General features: G+C 44.3%; 1 protein-coding gene across 9 annotated transcripts in view; it reads right to left on the bottom strand.

The window, feature by feature from the left end:
- ESRRG (estrogen related receptor gamma) overlaps positions 1 to 11,531 on the bottom strand; it is a 458,818-nt gene that overhangs the window by 132,445 nt on the left and 314,842 nt on the right. The window lies entirely within an intron of this gene.

Below are 11,531 nucleotides of genomic sequence, written 5' to 3'. Positions count from 1 at the left end.
GAATAAAACTAAAAAAAAAAAAAGACCATACCCTTTTATGTAATGATGTTTACTTTGAATTTATATTAGTTCACACAAACACTCCATCCATGCTTTGGTTCCGGCCCTCCGGTCCAGTTTAAGAACCCATTGTGACCCTCGAGTCAAAAAGTTTGCCCACCCCTGCTCTAGACTCTCAATGGACCCACGGAAGAGGAGTGATCTGCAGAGCCCGCATCATGTCTAGAAGCGCGTCTATTTTCACTCTACTTTTCCCTTCCACTTTCACATCCTGCGATCATTTCCTTAAGAGCGAACCAAACTTTTATTGTCAAGACTGAGCCGATGAGTGTGGCTCTGTGATTACTGTCTGTCAGCCCTCTTCCATGAGCATCGCTGTGCTTTCTACTGAGCTGAGACACATAGGAAATGCATCCTCAGTCACGTTGCTTCTTTATTCAAATGGTTCTATTTCACATGGACCACTGTAGAAAGAGAGCAAGTATAAACTGTGAGCCGATGTTTCAAGATTACTTCCTGGAGCCCACAAATGTTAGTGAAATGATGACCAGCACTGATGAATAAATGTGTGTGTGTGTGTGTGTGTGTGTGTGTGTGTGTGTGTGTGTGATTTGCCACTGTTGGAGAGATGAATCAGCAAAAGTCATTTGAGCCTACGGTATACCTGTGCCCACGCCCATAAATCTGATAGTTTATATTCAGCAAAGTAAAAAGGCATCAAATTTTGTGATGGGGAGAAAAAAAAAGAGATTTGTGATGGTCCCCTTTCCTCCCCATCTTGTGGTCTTTTAACATGAAACCTCCTGGAAACAAATGTGGACATCTATGGCAACAAACTCTCTTATCTAGAAGGAACATCCTGCCGTCTCCCTTGGTTGGGCCCATCAGCGATTCAGTTTCTGAAAAGGTAATTAGATGAAAAGATATAATGGGTCCTATTTTCCTCCCGCTCAGCCATAGTGCAAAACCCCTTTTAGCGAAGCCCCTAAGAACCTTCTGAGAGCCCACTATAGGAAGGAGAGGTGACAGTTGAGAAAGGGACTTAGATAATTGCTTCCCAGTGGAAAGTTGATTTATGGGAATCCCACAGAGTAATGGTCACTCGCCAGAATTTGGGGGAGCAGCCAAATGAATGCAATTATCTCTTTCACTATAAATCCAGTCATGTTTGATCACTGCACAGATTTCATGCTCTCCTCCACACCCCTCCCCCACTGTTCTGTTACTTTAAAGTGAACCAAAATATGCCCTAGCCGGGTTGGCTCAGTGGATAGAACACTGGCCTGTAATCTGACGGGTTTGATTCCCAGTCAAGGGCTCCTATCTCGGTTGCAGGCTCCATCCCAGCCCCCGGTCGGGGAGTGTGCGGGAGGCAACCAATCGATGTGTCTCTCACACTGATGTGTCTCTCTCACATCGATGTCTCTCAATCACATCGATATTTTTCTCTTTCTGTCTCTCCCTTCCCTTCCACTCTCTCTACAAACCAATGGAAAAATACCCTCGGGTGAGGATTAACAACAACAAATATAATAATAAAGTGAACAAAAATATGGAACTTCCTATCAGGAAACGTTAACTGTCCCAAGAAAACCATCCCAAGAGCAAGCATTTGCCTCTTAATCAATATATTGCACCGTGGACACTGCATTCTGCTTCCTAAAGTTAAGCAGGATCAGGGTGTGAGAAAAGCAAACGGGAAAGAGAAAGCCCCCCCAAAGACCTTGCTTGCGGCCCACCCGCCTGTGTTGTCCTATCACAAGAACCAGAAGAACGAACCACCCCCTCGCCAGCCTGCACGGTGCCCGCTCCCCGGCATGTGCGGCCCGTCCCCGTCACTGTAGTCACCGTTAACGAGCGCTGTAATTAATAGATCGCTCTCCTGGCTCCCCGCATGCACTCGGGGCGAAGCACTTTTCCTCGAGTCAACGTTTGAAAGAAAGCCGGTCGGCGCTGACTTACAACAGCCCTGCAAATCCCTTTTAATTTAGAGCACTTACCCCACCACACTCCACTCATTACCTTATAATTACTGGACTCTTCGCACATACATTACGATCTGAGACCAGAGTTAGAAGTTATTAGGGTATTAAAACATGGCTGTTCCCTTTCCTCTCTCCGGCTCTGATTTCTCACAGCTATGACAATTAACTCTTTCAAAACTGCCCGGCAACACCATGTCTTACTTTGTTTTTTAACTATATTTTTACTGATTTCAGAGAGATAGGGAGAGGGAGAGAGAGATAGAAACATGAATGATGAGAGAGAATCATTGATCGGCTGCCTCCTCCATGCAACCCGGGCCTGTGCCCTGATTGGGAATCGAAACATGACCTCCTGGTTCATGGGTCAACGCTCAACCACTGAGCACACAGGCTGGTCTTAACTTACTACGTTAATTTTAATTATTTTAAGTGGTCCATGGTTCTTTTCAGACATGAACAACCTCCTTCATGTACACCTTCTGCCCAATTAAAATCATAATAGCCACGCTGCCATGTATCAAGTGCTTGTAAGGTGCCAGGCACTAGTCTGTGCATTTCACAACATATTACTAGATTTAATCCCCAAGACAACCTCAGGTCTGACTCCAAAGCCCAGTGCAGCCATGTCTTGAAGCCAACAGACATTTTAAAGGTGTGCACTGATTTCTTAAAAATGGCCAAGCAAGTGCAGATGTCTCATGGAGAGCTATTCCATCCTCAGCTCAGCCATGAACAAAAAGGGGCTTTTGGGGACAGCACACTGGCTGAGGCGTGGTCCCTGTAGAGCCCCTCTCCAGGGTGATAGCGACACCTAAACAAAACCTCCAAAGGAACACAGTTGACTCCTAATGACGCCTTAGCTCATTACACTGAACACTTCCTCGGCACCATTACATTATCCACGAAAACTACGGCGGGTCTTAATTCTCTCCCTCTCTGTCTCTGAGATTCTATAGCTCTATTATTCAAGCCTGAAATATTCACAACTATCTATAAATTCAATTGTCAGCTGGTGGGTTTTATTCTAGACTTCACTTCAATCTAAAATTAGAGGCACTAAAATTCGCATTAACTCTAAGAGGAATGTAGTGAATAAGACTTTATTTCAAAAGAACACCTTTTTGTCAGAAAGAGCCATTTTCAAGATGATGGCTTTATCTGCAGCCAAAGAGAATAAGCCCAATTCCACATTGTGCTGTTAACGCAGAAATTTCAGGTCACATTGGATTAATAAAAACCTGAATTTAGTTAAGAATTATGCATAGAAATAGCGTGCTGAAAACTGTGGGAAATATTTATTTTAAAGCTTAAGTATAGTTGCTTTTATTTTAAGAGGAATGATGAGCCCTGGTTGGGTAGTGTAGTTGGTTAGAGCATCATCCCAATATACCAAGGTTGTGGGTTCGATCCCTAGTCAGGGCACATACAAGAATCAACCAATAAATACATAAACAAGTGGCAGAACAACTTGATGTTTCTTTCTATCTCAAATCAATTAAAAAAAAATAAAATGATGAGTAGCACAAGGGAATAAGACTGTGTTTTTCCAAAAACCTTTTCTGAGTGAATACCCTGAAATCAAACCAGGGGGAAAAATAATTATGAGAAAACAAACAAACAAACAAAAACCCCACAAACATTTAGAAACTATATTTGAGGGGTTTAACAGTCTTCCTGAGACCGGGAAATGTCAGAGCTTTGAAAAGCATTTTCCAACAATTTGAGATAAGCCACGAATAATTCTGATTTCCATGCTTCATCATAGGAACTCATTGCCTAGCCTTGCTTAAGGGTCCGAAAAGGTAAATTTTATTTGGTGTTAGACACTAACGATCAGGCAAATAAAACTTCCTGGGTGCAGAACCACATAAGGGTGGTGAAAATTTTTGAAAATTAATTAACGGTGTATCTATGTGTGCCTGTAGAGAGAGGAAGAATAAGAATCTAAGATAATCTGTAAGTTACTATTCAATTTACATTATAATCATCGAGCAAGCTTAATTGTTTTCAGAGTCTAGCTAGATCCAGGTAAATGTGGGATCTGGAGTGAATTGCAGTGAATTTTCTCAGACCTGTGTATGCATCTGGGGGTTCCATATTTCCCAGATAGGACTAAAGCATCGCCAATATTTTAATTGTCAAATGCTGGAATATTCCACTGATTTATCTATTACTATCCCAGTCATCAAAATAGAAGTTCTACACAAATAGATATATTTCATATGAAATTCAACTTTATTTGCTACTTTTGTTCCCTACGTAAAAATTGATGCATAAAATTCTCAGAAGAAACGTATGCACACGTCTTCTTCAGTCATTCTGATTGTAACAGGAGGAAAGGATTTTTGAAACTTTTACTATGTCAGTGACAGACACCTTAATAGGCTCAATGAATGACAACTAAACAAGTCACTTTTTTTTCTCTTCCTTGTCATCCTTAAGGCCTGAAAAAGGTACCCATCCTTATAAATTCCAAACACATTGTCAATTTATATTCAAAAATTGTATGCAAGTAGTTTACAAATATAAGAAAAGAAAGAAGGGGGGAGGAGAGAGAGAGAGAGAGAGAGAGAGAGAGAGAGAGAGAGAGAGAGAGAGAGAAGTCCTTAGCTCCCTCACTGAATCACAGAATATCAGAAGGTTACAGGATTCCACACCTAATCGCTTACCTATTCACAATGGGCATGAATCTAGGAGCTCTGGATTCAGAATCTTCCACCTTCGGAAATCACCAGGTTAATGATTTAAGTAATTGTGTTTTAAAAAGCTTTAATTAATTAATTAGTTTTCTTTTCATGCTTTGGGGGGAGGGGGGGGGCGGATGGTTCTCCAAGACTAACTATTGAGGCCCAGGCTACAGAGACCAGGACCTGAGCAGCACCCTCGCAGCCCGAGTTGCAACTTCCCGCAGCTACTTTCCAAGAGCTTTCAACTAATGGCTCTCCGAAGTGGCAAAATGCGAATCGCTTCGGAACAAAACGGGCAGCAGCTGCTATTGTCAGAGCGCGGTGACGGCGAAGAAAGGGAACGCGGGCGCGTGAAGTGCCGTGTCAGGCAGCCACTGTGCAGCGTGTGATTTGAGCAAACATGACTACTTTGCGGAGACAGGGTGTCATTATGGCATCACAGTAATACGCTGCTTTGACAACTGTTGGCTCTAACATATCATCATTGCATTAAGGTACACTGGCTTAGTTGGAGAAGGAAGAGAAAGGATTTTTTCTTTTAATAAGAAATATCTTAAGGTCTGCCTGGTTAACCTAACGGAAGGAGATCATTAGTTGTAAAGAAAGAATTGTAAATCCAAACCCACACGCTCAGAAAGATTGAAACACGCGTGCACATGTATGTATACACACTTGGGTATAATTTTAGGCCTTTTAATTTTTCTTTTGTTAATCCTCCCCAGAGTCTATTTTTCCATTGATTTTTAGAGAGAGTGGAAGGGAGGGGAGAGACACAGAGAGAGAAACATTGATATGAGAGAGATACATCCACTGGCTGCCTCCCACACATGCTCCAACCAGGGCCAGGGATCTAGCCTGCAACTGAAGTACATGCCTTTGACCGGAATTGAAGTCAGGACCCTTCAGTCTGCAGGCTGATGCTCTATCCACTGAGCCAAACCGGCTAGGGTAGTGATGGCGAACCTTTTGAGCTCAGAGTGTCAGCATTTTGAAAAACCCTAACTTAACTCTGGTGCCGTGTCACATATAGAAATTTTTTGATCTTTGAAACCACAGTAAAACAAAGACATATTTTTGATATTTATTTTATATATTTAAATGCCATTTAACAAAGAAAAATGAACCAAAAAAATGAGTTCGCGTGTCATCGGTTCGCCATCACTGGGCTAGGGCAACTTTATGCCCTTTAAACTAAGTGTTGAGGCCCATCTATTGAAACAGATTTCTACAGAACAGGCTGCTTCTGACCCTTTGAACAAGTAACTTACGCATTTTGTCTTAAAGGCTCTTTCCCACCGACTCCATCACGAAGAGGAAGCAAAGGGTTCTCGCCAAGCTGTTGCTTGTGTTGCTGACAAGAGATGTAGCTAAGCCGTCTGGGGACAAGGGGCCAGCTCCCTAAATGACAACTCAGGGCATCTCTCAAAGCGGAAAGCTTTCCCAAATCTGTGAAAGGCTGTGCACTACACCAAAAAGGGACATTTTTGATAAATACCCAACAGACTGGCAACTCATTTCTGGCCAGTCATCGAAAGGAAAGCACCCCATGAATGCAGGGTTTACAGCTGTCAGTGTGCATAACACAGGGTTGATTCCGCATTATTATTTAATAATCACTGTGTTATTTTCCATGTTGAACTACTTTTGCCCCACCCTATGTAATTTCATCCTTAACAACAACGGAGAAGGATCCCTCCTAGACCCCCAACTGCTTTTCGGGTTCTGGAGTTCAGTGACCTTTTATTTCTTAATCAATTTTGCTATGACCTTAGGTTGGTCGACTGTCCTGGTTTAGTCACTAACATCCCGTGTCCTGGGAACCGGTCAGTTTCAGGCAGACAAGGATGGTTGGCCATTCCATCCGACACAGAGAGAGACCTGTGGAAGCACCTGACCCCACCCTTAGCATTATATCCAAAACAAAGGAGGGAAATGGAGAATATTCGTTTTCAGCAATGAAAGCTCAGAACGAGAGAATGAGAAACGCACTAATAAGAGCCTGCACCCTAACAAGACTGGGGGTGTGATAAGCATGTAGGTCTTAGAAAGTCCCTGTAGAGACATTTTACTGCACACCATGCGCCAAGACTACTGCTGATTGCCTGTGAAGCTACCCAGACCTTTAAAACATATCTTTTCAAAATATGTTTTTGTTGATTTTTAGAAGGAGAGGGAGAGGAGAGAGAAACATCAATGACAAGAGAGAATCATGGATCGGCTGCCTCCTGCATGCCCCCTACTGGGGATCGAGCCTGCAACCTGACCAGGCCTGTGGCCTGACCAGGAATCAAACCTTGATCTCCTGGTTCGATGCTCAACCACTGAGCAACACTGGCCAGGCCGCCCAGACTCGTTTAGATACAGAAAACTTGTTGCTTACATTTGTACGGCCAGGTGATTTCTGATGCTTCCTGGTTGGTAAACATTATTAATGGGGCAGGGAAACGGTCCTGGGGTATCACACTGTGTCTTTGTACGTGATGATGGTTGACAGTTTCTGTCTTCAAAGATCTGATCTGAAGCACAGGTGCTTCGTGGTGTCGTTTATCCCCCGCTTGTTTTCCTGGACCCATTTCAATCTGGGGGTGAGCATCTCTTGTTTATCGCTCTAAATACAGTAAGTGAGCCGCTGCCAGATCAATGAAACTATTAAATGCATAATAATGCCGGGTAATCACATACATGATGTTTTATGTAATTAACTGCCTGAGCATTCCTTTACTGTAATGGGCACTCATGTAGTATAGAGCAGCTATACGTCTGTAAAATATACACAGTTTATAGGCACTGTGATTCTGCTCGAAACTCCTGCTAATCATCCACATCACATCGGCTCTGAAGGGAGCGCTCTCCTCCATGGCCAAGTTCAAATCAATTCTTATGACATTACTTTATAACCAACATGATATTTAACTGATGGTGGCCATTAGCTATTACGCAGATTGCACTCAAGGACTGTAACAGTAGGGGGAAAATACCATTTCGTTTAAACAAACTTCTGCCATGTAATCAATATTATTGAGGTGAATTAAGTGTTCTAACAAGTGTGTATATTTGCCCTAATGCAACTTAATTAACTATATCCTCACAACGTCCCAACTCCGTGACGCCAATGGATGTTGAAGAAAATGTCAAGAAGTGCCTAGTCAGGCCCAGCTGGCGTGGCTCCGTGATTGAACATCTACCTATGAACCAGAAGGTCATGGTTTGATTCCTGGTCAGGGCTAATGCCCAGGTTGCAGGCTCCATCTCCATTGTGGGGCGTGCAGCTGATCAATGGTTCTCTCTTATCATTGATGTTTCTGTCTCTCTCTCTCCCTCTCCCTTCCTCTCTGAGATCAATAAAAATATATTTTTAAAAAGTGCCTAGTCAGAAACTCAGATGCACAACAGATGTAAAACAAGCATTTGATCTCTGAGCCCTAAGAACAGTCCTTTCCTTAGACAAGCTACTCTCTTGGGACCAAAGAAGGCCTTTGGAATAGTGGACCCTACGTCAACCGACTTGGTAGTTGCTTACTGAGGTAGTAAGTGCCTCAATGTGGACTGGGCCACTACCCCCAGGGTGGGGTGACATGGCCCTGGGCCCGAGGTGGGGATCCCTGCTGGAAAGGAAGGTGAGTGTGGGGTAGAAACTACATGGGATAAATCATCAAAACGAAGCTCCCAATCTATGCTGAGTGTAACCTTTATTCCGTCGTAGAGATTTACTATGCCCTGAGCAGCCCTCTTCGGCAGTCAGCTTTCTGGAGGAAAGAACGAGTCTCCTACTTCCACAAATCTCTGGTCTTTCAAACAGAAATATGGATCAATAAAGTTTGCTTGTGTTCAGACAATTCGGTGTTCAAGCAGTCAGGGAGCGCCCGGAAGGAAGAAAGCCAGCACTCCAGGAGGGGACTGACAGCTCAATGAAGGCCTCCCTCCCCACAACCCCCCGCCCCCCCGCCGTACCCCTCCCTCATCTCATGGGAGGAGACGTAAACAGACAGCCAACTCAGAGGAAGTCTGTGCCCTGATCTTTCTGAATCATAATGGAGCATAGATGCGTTACGCACACTCTCTGTGATGGAGTTCACAAATCAAATCCAGGTCAATGCAAGCCCGGGCTGCCTGCGTCCCCTTTCCTACTCTGTTTGCTACACAGAAGCAGGAAATAAAGAGCGCTATCAGGTCTTGATGTGAAGATATGGAGATCGGAGTATTGATGTCACCTTCTCCTTATTAAGAAAATGTTTTGCCGAAACCGGTTTGGCTCAGTGGATAGAGCGTCGGCCTGCAGACTGAAGGGTCCCGGGTTCGATTCCGGTCAAGGGCATGTACCTGGGTTGCGGGCACATCCCCAGTAGGGAGTGTGCAGGAGGCAGCTGATCGATGTTTCTCTCTCATCGATGTTTCTAACTCTCTATCTCTCTCCCTTCCTCTCTGTAAAAAATCAATAAAATATATTTAAAAAAAAAAAAAAGAAAATGTTTTGCCAAAGCAATTACAATGACCAGGAAGCCAGCTGCCTCGCTCGAGACAGGCCAGGTCACTGGGACTGGAACTTGAAAATGTGCCCTGAAACAGGGAAATGCAGTGGTGAGAGAATCTCAGGGCTGAGGAGTCCTCATTGGAATGAAGGTTGCTCCAGCCACAAATGGGCATTTCTCTTGTGGGGAGAGTCACAGTGCGAGCAGAGATCAGAAGCCACACCTCGGCCTGCCGGACAGCGTTTGCACTATATTTATACTTTGGACTTAATAGCTGAGTCTGCACTAGTTCACATCTGGATGCCAGCACAGCTGGTCTGGGCTGATGAACAGAAGTTATGATTATATTCTCTGGCTATCAGGGGCTGTTCAGCCGAAGTAGAAGTTGGGGAGGCATTAATCATAAGACTTCTTCCTTTGATCTCTTTTTTAAACATTACAATGAGCTACACGAGCCACTATTTGCAGGTCTCTCTCTCTCTCTTTCTCTCTCTCTCTCTCTCTCTCTCACACACACACACACCACACACACACACACACACACACATACACACACACACACTTTAATTCAAGCCATGGAAATGACAAAGGCTTTGCTCTGTGGCCGACGGGGTTTTGTAAGAAGGATTATTCAGCAGTGACACAGCACCCAGCGAAATCAATGGAAGCCACAGACAATTTCCGATCAGAAACAGTTGCTGGTCGTTCGTCATTCAAACGTCCCCAAACACGCAGAGAAAATGTCTAAATCTTCTCTGCAATTTAAAAAACCCGATTAAAGAAGAAATAAGCACTGTGCCAGAGTTCCCACAGCTCGCATGCCTTTTTTCTCCCTTCCCTGGAAACCTGGCCTTGTGAACAGCACTGGACGGAGTAGCAGACATGGGCCAGCTCCGGATCCCGCACTGTGGGCCCTGAGACAAGTCATGGCACCACTCTGACCCTCAGTATCTTCATCTCTACAATGAGAGGATTCGCCTACACGCTTTCTCAAGTCACTTTCTGCCATTTTTAAAAAGCTATATTTTACTCAAATGAAGGCCCCACCTGCCTGTGGTTTAGATTAGACTGAGAGCAGGGGCTGTTGCATTAAATCACACTCTCCAGGCTTCCATTTCCTTAGGGGTTACTGCACTCAGCAACCATTCGGAACCATGGCAGTGTGGGTAGTGTGTGCTTGTGTATGTCTGTGTCTATGTATGTCTGTGTGCATCTGTGTGTGTGCCTGCATATGTGTATCTGTGTGCATGGGTGTCTGTGTGCATGTGTCAGTGTGCATGTTTGCCTGTGTGCCTATATGCATGTGTGTGTGCATGTGGTCGTGTGTGTATGTATGAACTACATAAAAATGAATCATTCCAGAAACAACTTGCTACATGATAGTGAAACTGCAGCAAACATGTTCAGCTGAGGAATCCTGCCCCGTGGGCTGCAAACAGACAAACGGAGCAGGGATCCCTTGTAGGGAGTTAGGGAGCAGGCTTCTTGGTTTTTCCTAGAAATGGTTCTCCTTTTGCTCATTACGTGGCTTTGGTGGGAGGCGTTGGCGGAAAGAGCAATTCCCTGCAATCAGTGTTTAAGTGAATGTTTGTCCCCGTGCGTGACACCACGCTGTCAGCAAGCAGCGGGGAGCCCGCGAGTTGTTACATTTGATTTGAGTGCCAGTAGGAGGCCTCATTTCTACCAACTGTTCGTCGCTTGCTCAAAGAATCCTCTCTTCGTTTCTGGAGTGATTTCCACTCTCTTCTATTTCCTTTTCCTTCATATGTTGGAAGGCCAAATGCCACGTGGGCTGGTAAAGAGGAGACCTCGGTTCTCGTCTCTGAGCTTCTCCGACTGGAGGGCCTGGACATAACGGGCCCAGGCAACTTGCTCTCCTCTCTCCCTCGGAGTCTCCGCATCTGAACTCTGATTTCCTAAATCATCCCAAGGTCAAGGCAGACACACACGGGCTCTGCCACGCTGTGCTCACATCTTTCTGCTGGGCGGGACTTATTTTAGCTGATGGAGCAGATATTTCTATAGTCTTTATTATAATTTTTTTTAAGAAAAGTGTTGCCCCTCACCTTTTTGTGCAATTTTGTTGCAATCCTTGCTATTGGGGGGGGTGGGGGTGGTTTACACCTTTAAAATTCTTTCTGATTGATCATTTTAAAGCAGCCCATGAAAGTCCTCCTTAAAGATGATCATCTGGGTAATCAGGATTCTCAGAGTGCCTCTGACAAACACCTTCTGGTAATGAAAAGCATCTTTAGAAACAAAAGTATAGAGGGAAAAAGGAGGACAAATCCCTCAGAGATATGACAAAGACTCATGCTGAATGGAAAAGTAATTAAAACCAAAGAGCTAACGCTGTAATTAAGCACAAATTTCATTGGGGGGTCAGGGGG

Source organism: Myotis davidii, unplaced genomic scaffold (genome assembly GCF_000327345.1).
Source record: "Myotis davidii unplaced genomic scaffold, ASM32734v1 scaffold174, whole genome shotgun sequence".
Taxonomy (NCBI): Eukaryota; Metazoa; Chordata; class Mammalia; order Chiroptera; family Vespertilionidae; genus Myotis; species Myotis davidii.
This window is presented reverse-complemented; position numbering and strand designations above follow the sequence as displayed.